Below are 9949 nucleotides of genomic sequence, written 5' to 3' on the forward strand. Positions count from 1 at the left end.
CTCTTAAATCGTACTACTGTTGCTTTAGCAGTACGCTTAGAGTCATTGTCCTGTTGGGAGGTGAACCTTAATTTTGAGCCAGAGATAGTGGTTTGCTTGGTAACTGAAAAGTTTAATTTCGGTCTCGTCTGACCAAAGTCGCTGAGTCTCCCTCATGCCTTTTGGCAAACTTAAGACGGTGACAGTGGTAGGAGTTCATCTTGTAATCTGTGGGCTCAAATCTCTGCTCCGTTTGCCTCACCCACCTTGCCCGTCGGTGGCGGTCAGTCTTAAATTCATTACAAATGTAACGTCTGAATTGGTTGCACCTTTTAGAGGCTTCATAGCAAAAGGAGTGAAAAGATGTGCACAAGCCAATTGTCAGTTTTTATCTCAAAAATATGTTTTAAAATTAACATAAAACATTTAAATACAAGTTGTAATGTAACAAAACACACACACAAAAAAATGCCAAGAGCGGTGAATACTTTCGCAAGGCACTGTAAACTCCACTCCTGCCGCTTCTTAGTCGTTGTTTGGGCGGTTTGTGGTTAAATTCAGAGACGTCTATCTTGAAGGGGAAAACCATCAGTTTTTGCCTAGCACAGAGGGACCTTACACTGTATTCTATTGTTGGAAAATTCATAGCATATCCTGTATAAAGCGGACTGAGAACATCTTCCTTGTATTATTATGGCCGCATCGTTCAGTCACTCCCGGTGTGTTTTCAGCTGTATGCAGCTTTAATGAAACTGGCAGCATGCACGGTTTATTGAGACGGGCATATCCCCTGCAGATTGTGCGTGGCCTATAAAAGGAAGGTTGGCCTCATCTGTCTTTGCTGTCGGTAGCTAATAGTGGAAAGAGGCGGAACTGACACAGTTTGACTGACTGACTGTGTTTCTGTGGGGGTAAAGCATTTTGGAATCACTGTGTGGAGAAAAGGAACATGGATGTACGTTAGAGGATGGCAGAGTTAACAAAGGCATCTGAGGCTGGGGAACTTCCAGGAAAATCAATACTTTGTTATATATTTTTTGCATTTGTTGGTTTAGTTTATACACCCAATGTTAAATTATTAATACAACCTAAAATTCTCCCGTTGTGCTCTCGGCTGTACAGACCACTTTGTGTGGTTTTTCTCTGGGCCTTACAGTTTCTTCCCACAGTCCAAAATCAGGCCAAGATTGTTGCACTTCACAAATTCAGTTCAACAGTTTGAATTCAACGTATTTACATGCAGAATCACAAAGCTTGAGTTGTGTGGACTGAATCTTTTTAAATAGTTTCAAAGTTGAGATTTTTGGGGGTGGGGGGTGGAGGGGGGGTTGGCATTGAATGCTCAATACAAAACCAATGTTTTAACAATATTCTCATTTGCTCACACTGAGCACCCGAGAAGAAGTCAGATATTAATGAGGATTAATGTTTTGCTAGCTGTGCTTGAATGATCTGATCATTTTAGACGTGTGCACTTTTTTTTTTTTTTCTATTATTGGCAGTGGGCAGAGTAGAAGGTGTGATCACAGCTTTTCTCGGGGCAGCATCTCATCTGAAATGCGCTGACAGTTGTTGAGCCGTTTCCCTTCAGATCACTGTCAGTCAAATTTTAAAAAGACATGGATACAGCTTTCATAAATATGCCTTTAAATATAAGGGGCAGTAATGCTGTTCTGTTTTATTTTTATTTTTTTGCATTTGTGATGTCTCTAGGTAAGTTTTGATGGATTTTCACATATTCCATCCTCTCATGGAGCAAGAGTGTCCTAACATCTGCTGAAATACAAGCTCATAAATTACAACAATGCCCCAAACATGGTCTAGAAGGTAAATCTCTGTATGTAACATAGCATTCTTATGCCTCATTAGGTTTACTTCCTGCTCATAAATAATGATGAGAATCCACTTGGAAAAAAAGCAAGCTCCATCCAAGTGATCTTTTTTGTACCAACCTGGACCAGAAACAAATATTTGGGGATCTTAAATGAGATTATTTTAGCCAGTGCTACCATGGATACGATATTGGGCAATGTGAGATTATCTAAGACAGCAAAGCAACAATTTCTACTTCTGTTAAGCATATTTTAATTATTACAGTTCTGCTATGGAGTGATACCACTGCAAAAAGTTGAAGTCGACTTCTAAGCAAGGACGCTACTCATAGCTTATAAATATAGACACTCGCTTCAAAATCCTTTAAAAGTTTACTTTTATCAAAAAAGCAAGACTGCAAATAAGTTTCTCTACACAAAAGCCAGGAGGGGGCGGGGGGATAATAATTCGAGCTTCATCTCTGCATTTTACATCCTTCTTCTTTTGTTCTTTTTATTTTTTCTCTGTTCAGCTTACTGCAACTTTATTTATCTGCACCGTATTTAGATGCTGAAAAAGTACGAGGAAATTCTTAATGAAGCAAATGTGTTGAAAATAGATCGATTAAATCGCGCCACCGTCACTCTGACTTGGTATCTGTGAGCTTAAAAGTGAGAAATGTGTGATTTCTATTCCTCTGAGGTGACTGAAAGGTTACTTGGAATGGGAGTTTTTCTGCTGCTGGAAACCCCAGGTGAGCCTTAGTTTATGAACCGCACATTCGAATTGACCTCTCATTTCAAAGGCCAGGCGCCTGTATGAAGGCAGCGCTCCTTGAGTGTGTGTGCGTGTGTGTGTGTGTGTGTGTGTGAGTGAGGGGGAAAAAAATAAGAAAATAACATGGAACCAAAATCTAATGTATGACTTACTCTGGGCTAGACAACTGGGCAGTCGGAGTTTATCCAAGTCATACATGTCTCCTGGTGTTCTGTATATAAAAGGATTTTTCTCTTTACTAGTGAAAAATGTTTGTTCTCTCTGAAGTCATACGTCAGCGTGCCAGAATTAGTTTACAGCAGTGCGAGTACCTTTTGTTTTCTTTCCTCCCTTTGTCTGTCTTCTTTTCATTTTTAGGTTGTTGATAGTACACAGCACAGCTCTCTTCAGAAGAGGCAATATGTTTTATAAACCATAAAAAAAAGATTTCTAAAAAAAGAAGAAAAAAAATGAAACAAATTATCCAAAACAGACTCTGTGTTTTTACTGTAAAGGCGTTGGGATGCTAGAAAAGTGGCACTTTGAGAAGTATATTTAAAAAGAAAAAAAAATCATACATACACACACGCACACTGGTGTTGAATAATCTGTAGATGCTAATGATGTTTAAATCCAGGTTTCTGGTTGATTTTATTTCTAATTTTTTTTCTGTTTTCAAAAAGGCACTTCCGGACGGTATTTGAAGTGTTTTAAATGTAACGATGTGGATATTTCTTTTTGTGTTTGTTTTAGTCATTTTTACAGTATTTTACTACTGGAATCTACAGTTTGTTCACCAGACATGGAATTATTTTAGGGGTTTTTTTGTTGTTTTTTTTTCACTTTGTTTCGTTTTTAATGAAAGGTTTTCACTGAGCTTATTTAAAACAGTGGTGAATAACTTGGTAAATAGTTTAAAAAATATGTATAAGAGAATAGAACTATCATGGGTCAGATTTTTGAGAAATAAACATTTTTTCTAACCAAAGTGTCCTGGAACAAAGTCATCATGCTTTTGTAACTGAATAAAGGAATAACTACAGATGTTTGTCCAGCTGTTTTCTTACTTGGTGATCCAGAATCTCCTGCGCTGTCGTTAGGTTCTGCTTTTGCGATGGTCTCCGATCCGCTTGCGTTCACACTGCCTTCCAACCATATCAGAGTTCACTTCAGCCGGACCGAGACCTAGGTTTTTAGGCAGATCAGAGTCTGCCTTTCTAGTCCGTGTTGGAATTCAAATTTGCATTCACACTCTCCAAACGAATCAGATTTTCTAGACAAACAAATTAGAGTCTGATTAAAGTGGACTAAACAGGGCTGGTGTGAATACAGACCACTGCACTGAACCCGACTGAAAACCTCATGGTTATTCCTCCAAATATTGATTTCTGAACTCTTCCTGGGTTAAAACATTGGTGTTGTTGTTTCTAAATAAATATGAACTTGTTTTCTTTGCATTATTTGAGGTCTGAAAGCTCTGTATCTCTTTCGTTATTTTGACCATTTTTCATTTTCTGCCATTTTTGCTTGGAATTTCAGAGACATGTCGTCAGTAGTTCGTAGAATATAAGAACAATGTTCATTTTACTCAAACTTACCTATAAGAAGTAAAATCAGAAAAAACTGATCATTTTAAGTGGCCTCTTAATTTTTTCCAGGGCTGTAAGTCGAGACAAACATGCAGCATTCAGTAATTCGGCATGTATTTGGCATATTTTCAATCAAATGGGCATAAATAAAGTCCAGAACAATCAGCTGCCTCTAGAGGTCACCTCGTTAATGAAAACAGTTCAACTTAGTGTAACATATTCTCAGTGTGTATATATGTACATACAGCTGTCATGTGAAAGCCTCAGAGGTTTATTAGAGAACATGAGTGAAGAAACAGCTTTACAAAGCATGAAGGAGAAGTGTAAATCAGGGTTTGGTTGTATAATAGCCCAAATTTTGAATTTCTCACACTAATCATTGGAACAAAATCACAAATTCTGTTTTAGCCAGGCCCTCTGCTGAGTCAAGAGAAAGATTTAACCGCTTGGCCCACAAGCAAAACACTTTGCTGACACATGACAAAATGTGTGTATGAATACTTCTTAATATAATGCTTACATGGCCAGCATGCGATCACCTTGTTTTCCTGATGAACATTTTATCCGGTCAAAATTACATCGCCAAAATTGTTTTCTCTAATATTCTTTCATAAAAAGGTAATTCAGCATAATGGTGGCAGAATTTCCTTCATATTTGCACCAAATAACACAGATAAGTTGAGTTTTAATTAAACCAGCTGAAGTTGCAGGATAAATCATGATTCAACGTGACACGAGTTCACAGAGAGCTCTTTTTGATCACAGACATTGGTTTGAAAACTTTTCTGATGCAGAGACGATTTCTGAGCAACGTGTCTTTATGTTGCTATCCAGGCATCTTTTGAATTTATTTCAAATTCCCAAATCTCTTGAACACATTCGTGGAGATAAAAAGCCATTAGAGGCGTTTCACCTTGACCAATTCTACGCATGTCAAGACCTGTCGCCATTCATTAAAAAACACACTTTCGCAAATTCAACACATCGTCGGCCTGCTCAAAATGTTCATTCGACTTTTGTACTCGAACATCAATTCAGTGCAGCTCTGTGGTTCCAAACCGAACTCATCTGCGGCAAGAGAGAGTGAAGCGAGTGCTGCAAAACAACAAATCCTCATTGTTTGATGATTAAAAATAAAGTCTGCCTCCCCATCCACATCTCAGCTGTACGTTCACGCATCCAAATCCCCCATGAGCTCAAAGGTTGGGGGGGGCGAAAAATAGCTTTCATTACCTGGAAGAAACATTTCATGCAACAGTTCTCTCTCATATCATTGTTCAGCCCAGAAGCAGGATTTATGATTATTATTATTATAATGAGGATACAAATATAGAAAGTGTCACAGTGAGCCGCGTTGCTTATCACCGTGTGCAACAACAGCGCGCGCGGGCGCGCGCATGTGTGCTACATTGGAGATAGCGGGATGTCATGCTGCGTCACCCCGCTCTGTGATTAGTGACATCAGCTTCTTCACTCTGACAGCCTGAGGTCTACTGTATAATTAACATGTCCCTCTTTCTGTCCCTCATTTTCACTTTTCCAAGCGCCACGTTTACCTATTCATGGGGCTGCTGCGCTCCAAATTTTTTTTTACTTTTCTTTATTTTTTTGTAACCTTATTTGCTTCTTGACATGCTATTGTTTGGCGTTTGCAAAGCAGACAATCCAGGAACACCATTTATTTTCCGTGACTCTGATTGGCTGTACCAACAAAAGTAAAGATAAGAAAGATCGTTGACGTTAGCTTGCCAAGATGGTTTCCACTAAAGGCATGTTTGGTGTGTGAATCATTAAAATAAGCATTTAGAAATGATCTCAAGTATTTACACATATCAGCTTTTTACAAATGGTTGTGGTGCATAACTTCACAAATACAAGAGTTCCACTGTACAGAAATACTCTGAATTGGTTCAGTCATTGTGATGGTTTTACTCTGGTTTCCAGCTGGCTAGAACTTTCTAAATACCTTCTACCTTTACCTGCAGCTAACTAATGAGTACCTCCGCAAAGGTTGTGTATTTTTAGAAATTGTAAAGCAAATAACAACCAAAGGACATTTAGAATGTAGAGGCAATGAAATGAAAAATACATGAAGAGTATTTTCACTCTGGTCTCTGCAGTCATTACAAGTGAATTCTGGCTCCCCGTCCCAGTCCCTCATTAAAGGTCTGTTGAAGAAAAATGACCCGGCAGCAACAGTGTCCACACATACATACATTCTCTACATACACAGGCTAATAAACATATTCACATTTTCTCTAATAAGGACAGTTGAATAACAGTGAGTCCAGTTTCCAAGACACCTAGAGAGGGTGATATGTCTGCACACCCACACATGCTGACAACATAGTTCGGTCACGTATAATGTGCTGCTATAGACAAAACAGTTTTCTCAAAACGAGCTTTCAAAGGGATTATTTGTTGCTGTTGTTTGATCAGTTCATCTGTGTTTGGAGAAGGAGTCGAGCTAAATATTAGCGATTCCCAAAGCTGCCCATTTACAGATTCCTTTTTATGTTCTTTATTGGTTTGGGTCTTGGGATTATGGCTATTAGAGAACATTTGCGAATGAGGTCATCTTTTAAAGTCAACAACTATGTTTGAGTGGGGAAAAGGAGTGCTCTTTTTTTTTTCAAATTAGCTCTATTCCCAAAGTCAATCATCCTCTTCCTTTGTATTTAAGTGATGTTGTTATGAGATGGGGTAATCCAGCTCCAGCGAAGCATATCCACCTGGCATGTAACGCATGTTTCCCCAAAATGAGAAGGAGAGAAAATCAATAGCAGTGAAGAAGCTGCTGTCAGCTTGTGTTGATGAGATAGAGTAAAGTCTCACAGCCATCATGGAGGAAAAGCTTATTTCCTCTTTCGAACAGCTTGAATTAACTGCTTTAATCTCTGATAAAAGGCCAGTGTCCCTCACACGCGGCTTCCCTGACGTCAACGCTTCCTCATTATTTCTGTCTGTCAGCTCACTTGTAATTCACCTGCATCTCTTTTTTTTTTTTTGTTCCCTGGTGTACTTACCCATTGTTTCTCCACGCCGACTCCCACCAGCAACTGCAGGTGGTGTCTGCAGCTATTTGCGCGCGTGGGAGTCATCTTCTGCTCAGAGAGCTCGGGAAAGGCAGACATGGGCACGGGGCGCAGGAACACATGCTGCGCTTCCAAAGATGCTGCAAGACTAAATCCTTGTTATAGCATGTAACATCTCTTGTCTCTCATCCATCCCACCCTCAGGCCGGTTGTTGCAGCCTGAGTGACTGACACTCATGGCAGCATGAAATCTAAGGAAGGCATCTGACACATTGTCAAGAAACAAAAATTGCCTCGGGACAGTCTTAGTGCTCCCTTGATCACACATATCACAGTGTGTACACGGGACGTCTATTTTCTATTTCCTGTTAAACACAAGCTGCTAAGCGCACACGTCGTGAAGAGTTGAAAGACGTCATCAGGTTAAAGGTTCAGTCGTTAGTCGGTGTGCGATTCTCTCCGACCTTATTGGGTTTATGAGAAGCGCTAACAGTAGCGCAACTAGTGGCCAATGGTTTCTCACTGTGGTTAATGTTCCTTGTTTGTCACTCCTCACATTTTTGTCCCGTTAGGAACCCATAATGCTTCCACGCTAACAATTTACGAGCAGTAGACCAAGCGTTGCCGGAAAATCCATGGAGCAGTTTTGTGCAGTCAACCCCCAACGAGAGATCAAGATGTCAAGCCTAAAACACTTACCTTAATTTTCGCAGCTCATAGCCATCGCTTAAATTGGTTCAGCAAATAGAAAAGGCTTTTTTGCAAGACGTATTTTCCTTTGGGGGAAAACATTGTGGCATTTCAATGTTGAAAGATCTTGCAGGGTGAAGTTTGCACAAACTCCTATTATAAAATAAGCACTACTGGGCACAGAGTTCTGATAATATCAATATCCGCTTATTCTTAGCAGCTTAGCCATTTTACACAGTTATCCATTAAAATGTGACAAAAAATGTCATTCAAAAAGTAGTACTAAGTCCGTATAAACTGACAGCAGACCCAGCCTGCACTTTTCTGCTTTTGTAGAAGTTTCAACTTTTGAAAGGCTTTTCGTTTTCGTAAAAATTCCCTCACGCGAAATTTTACTGAACAGACATGCCATCCGTGTAAAAATGAGTGTGAATGTGACGGGAAGGTGGACATTGCAAAGACGATTTCATGTCTTTGCAATGTCCATCTGCCATCTATAAATCGGTTGGGGTTGCAACACCACTGAAATTCATGCTGACTAAGAAAAATCCAATTTATATATGTCAGGCCTGATTACGGATGGTTACTGCAAACATTGTCAATGCGCATCCATTATTTGGAGAGCTAGGCTTCCCTTCAAAGCCAGCAAGTTAACAACAAGCAAAGTCAATTCTGAGCTCATTGTACCGACAGAGACAGAAACTGCAGAGGAGAGGACAGTGTTAAATATCCTTCAACCACTCCAGTGGTCAGTAGACAAATCAAGGCTCACATTTTAAGCCATCACTTATCCCATTAGCTTGTGATTTACGAGGAGTAATGCAGTTATAATGCTCTGTAAATGAAAACGTATGAAGTTATAATGAGTTATGATTCAGCTGCTGCTTTATTGTTCCCTGCACGTCTCTGTGGTGTTGAGGGTCACTCTGGGCCTGGGCTGAAAGGAACAGTAAATCATGATTCAGAGCCCATTAGTCCAATGCTATCGAGATTCAGCAGCCCTTTTGTGAGAGATGTGCTTCGCTCGATGATGCTGAGGGAACGGAGACGAGGCTGCTGCTGCTGCCGGGCCCTTGTGAGGCTTGAGGGAACCCGAAGGCCCTGAGACTCATCTCTCGTCCTTTGTTTCCTAACCGTCCGTCTCTGCGGGCGAAGGCAGCAACCGTGTTTTGGTGAAGATGGATGGAGGTGGTAAACAGGAGTTGGACAAGGAGGGTTGCTGGGCAGCTGAAGCGAGGGGGTGAAGGGAGAGATGTATGGTCCCCCACATCGCCTCAGACAGAATGACAGATGAGCAGACTCTGCAGCAGGGCTACTTTCCCCAGTGATCAAAGTTCTGAAGCCTCCCTCGTGAAACCTAGCTTAATCCGAGCCCATTGGCTTGGTTGTCGGGGTTAAAACCGAGCAACGGGGGAAAACACCAAGCCGATTTAATGAAATATTTCACTCAATAGTCTATAATTCCCTTTTTAAGGTCTCTTTTCTGCAAAGCAATACTTCTAGTGCTTTTCAACTGTTCTTTGAAATGGTATACATTTTTCATCGCAGCAGTCTGCGTGGGGCGTAGCTCCTGGAAGCAGTGGGCAATCTCTTTCTCCTTTGATTCTCAATGTCAAAGGTTCACTTGAAAGGCACAAGAATAACTCTACGTGTCAGCCCGCTCGTTCCCGCTGGGCAAACACGCATTTAGAATGATTAGAAAACCTCTTACTCGACCTAAAAGGCGCTTCGTTACGAAGGGCAGGTTTTATCCCAGCGCATTCGCTCAGGTGAATGCGACGTACGCAGGTGTGCGCGGCGGCTGCAGGAATGGATATGCGTCCGTTCTTGAAGTGTGTGCAGGCGTGATCGTGATTTCGGTGAACGCAGGCTGTGAAGTAAACCTTGAATAATGGATTCAGCCCCAGTAAGAGTAATCAGTGAACCCTGAGCTCAGCCTATTGAAGTTTAATAACATTCTAAATGTCAGAACACATGACAGCAGAGAAACATAATCCCCTCTCCCTGTAGAGAGAGGCCATAAAACCAGCACCACCACCTCTCCCTCTCTCTCTCTCTCTCTCTCTCTCTCTCTCTCTCTTTCCCTCT

This window comes from Poecilia mexicana, unplaced genomic scaffold (genome assembly GCF_051168715.1).
Source record: "Poecilia mexicana isolate PSO_F unplaced genomic scaffold, ASM5116871v1 scaffold_10, whole genome shotgun sequence".
NCBI lineage: Eukaryota > Metazoa > Chordata > Actinopteri > Cyprinodontiformes > Poeciliidae > Poecilia > Poecilia mexicana.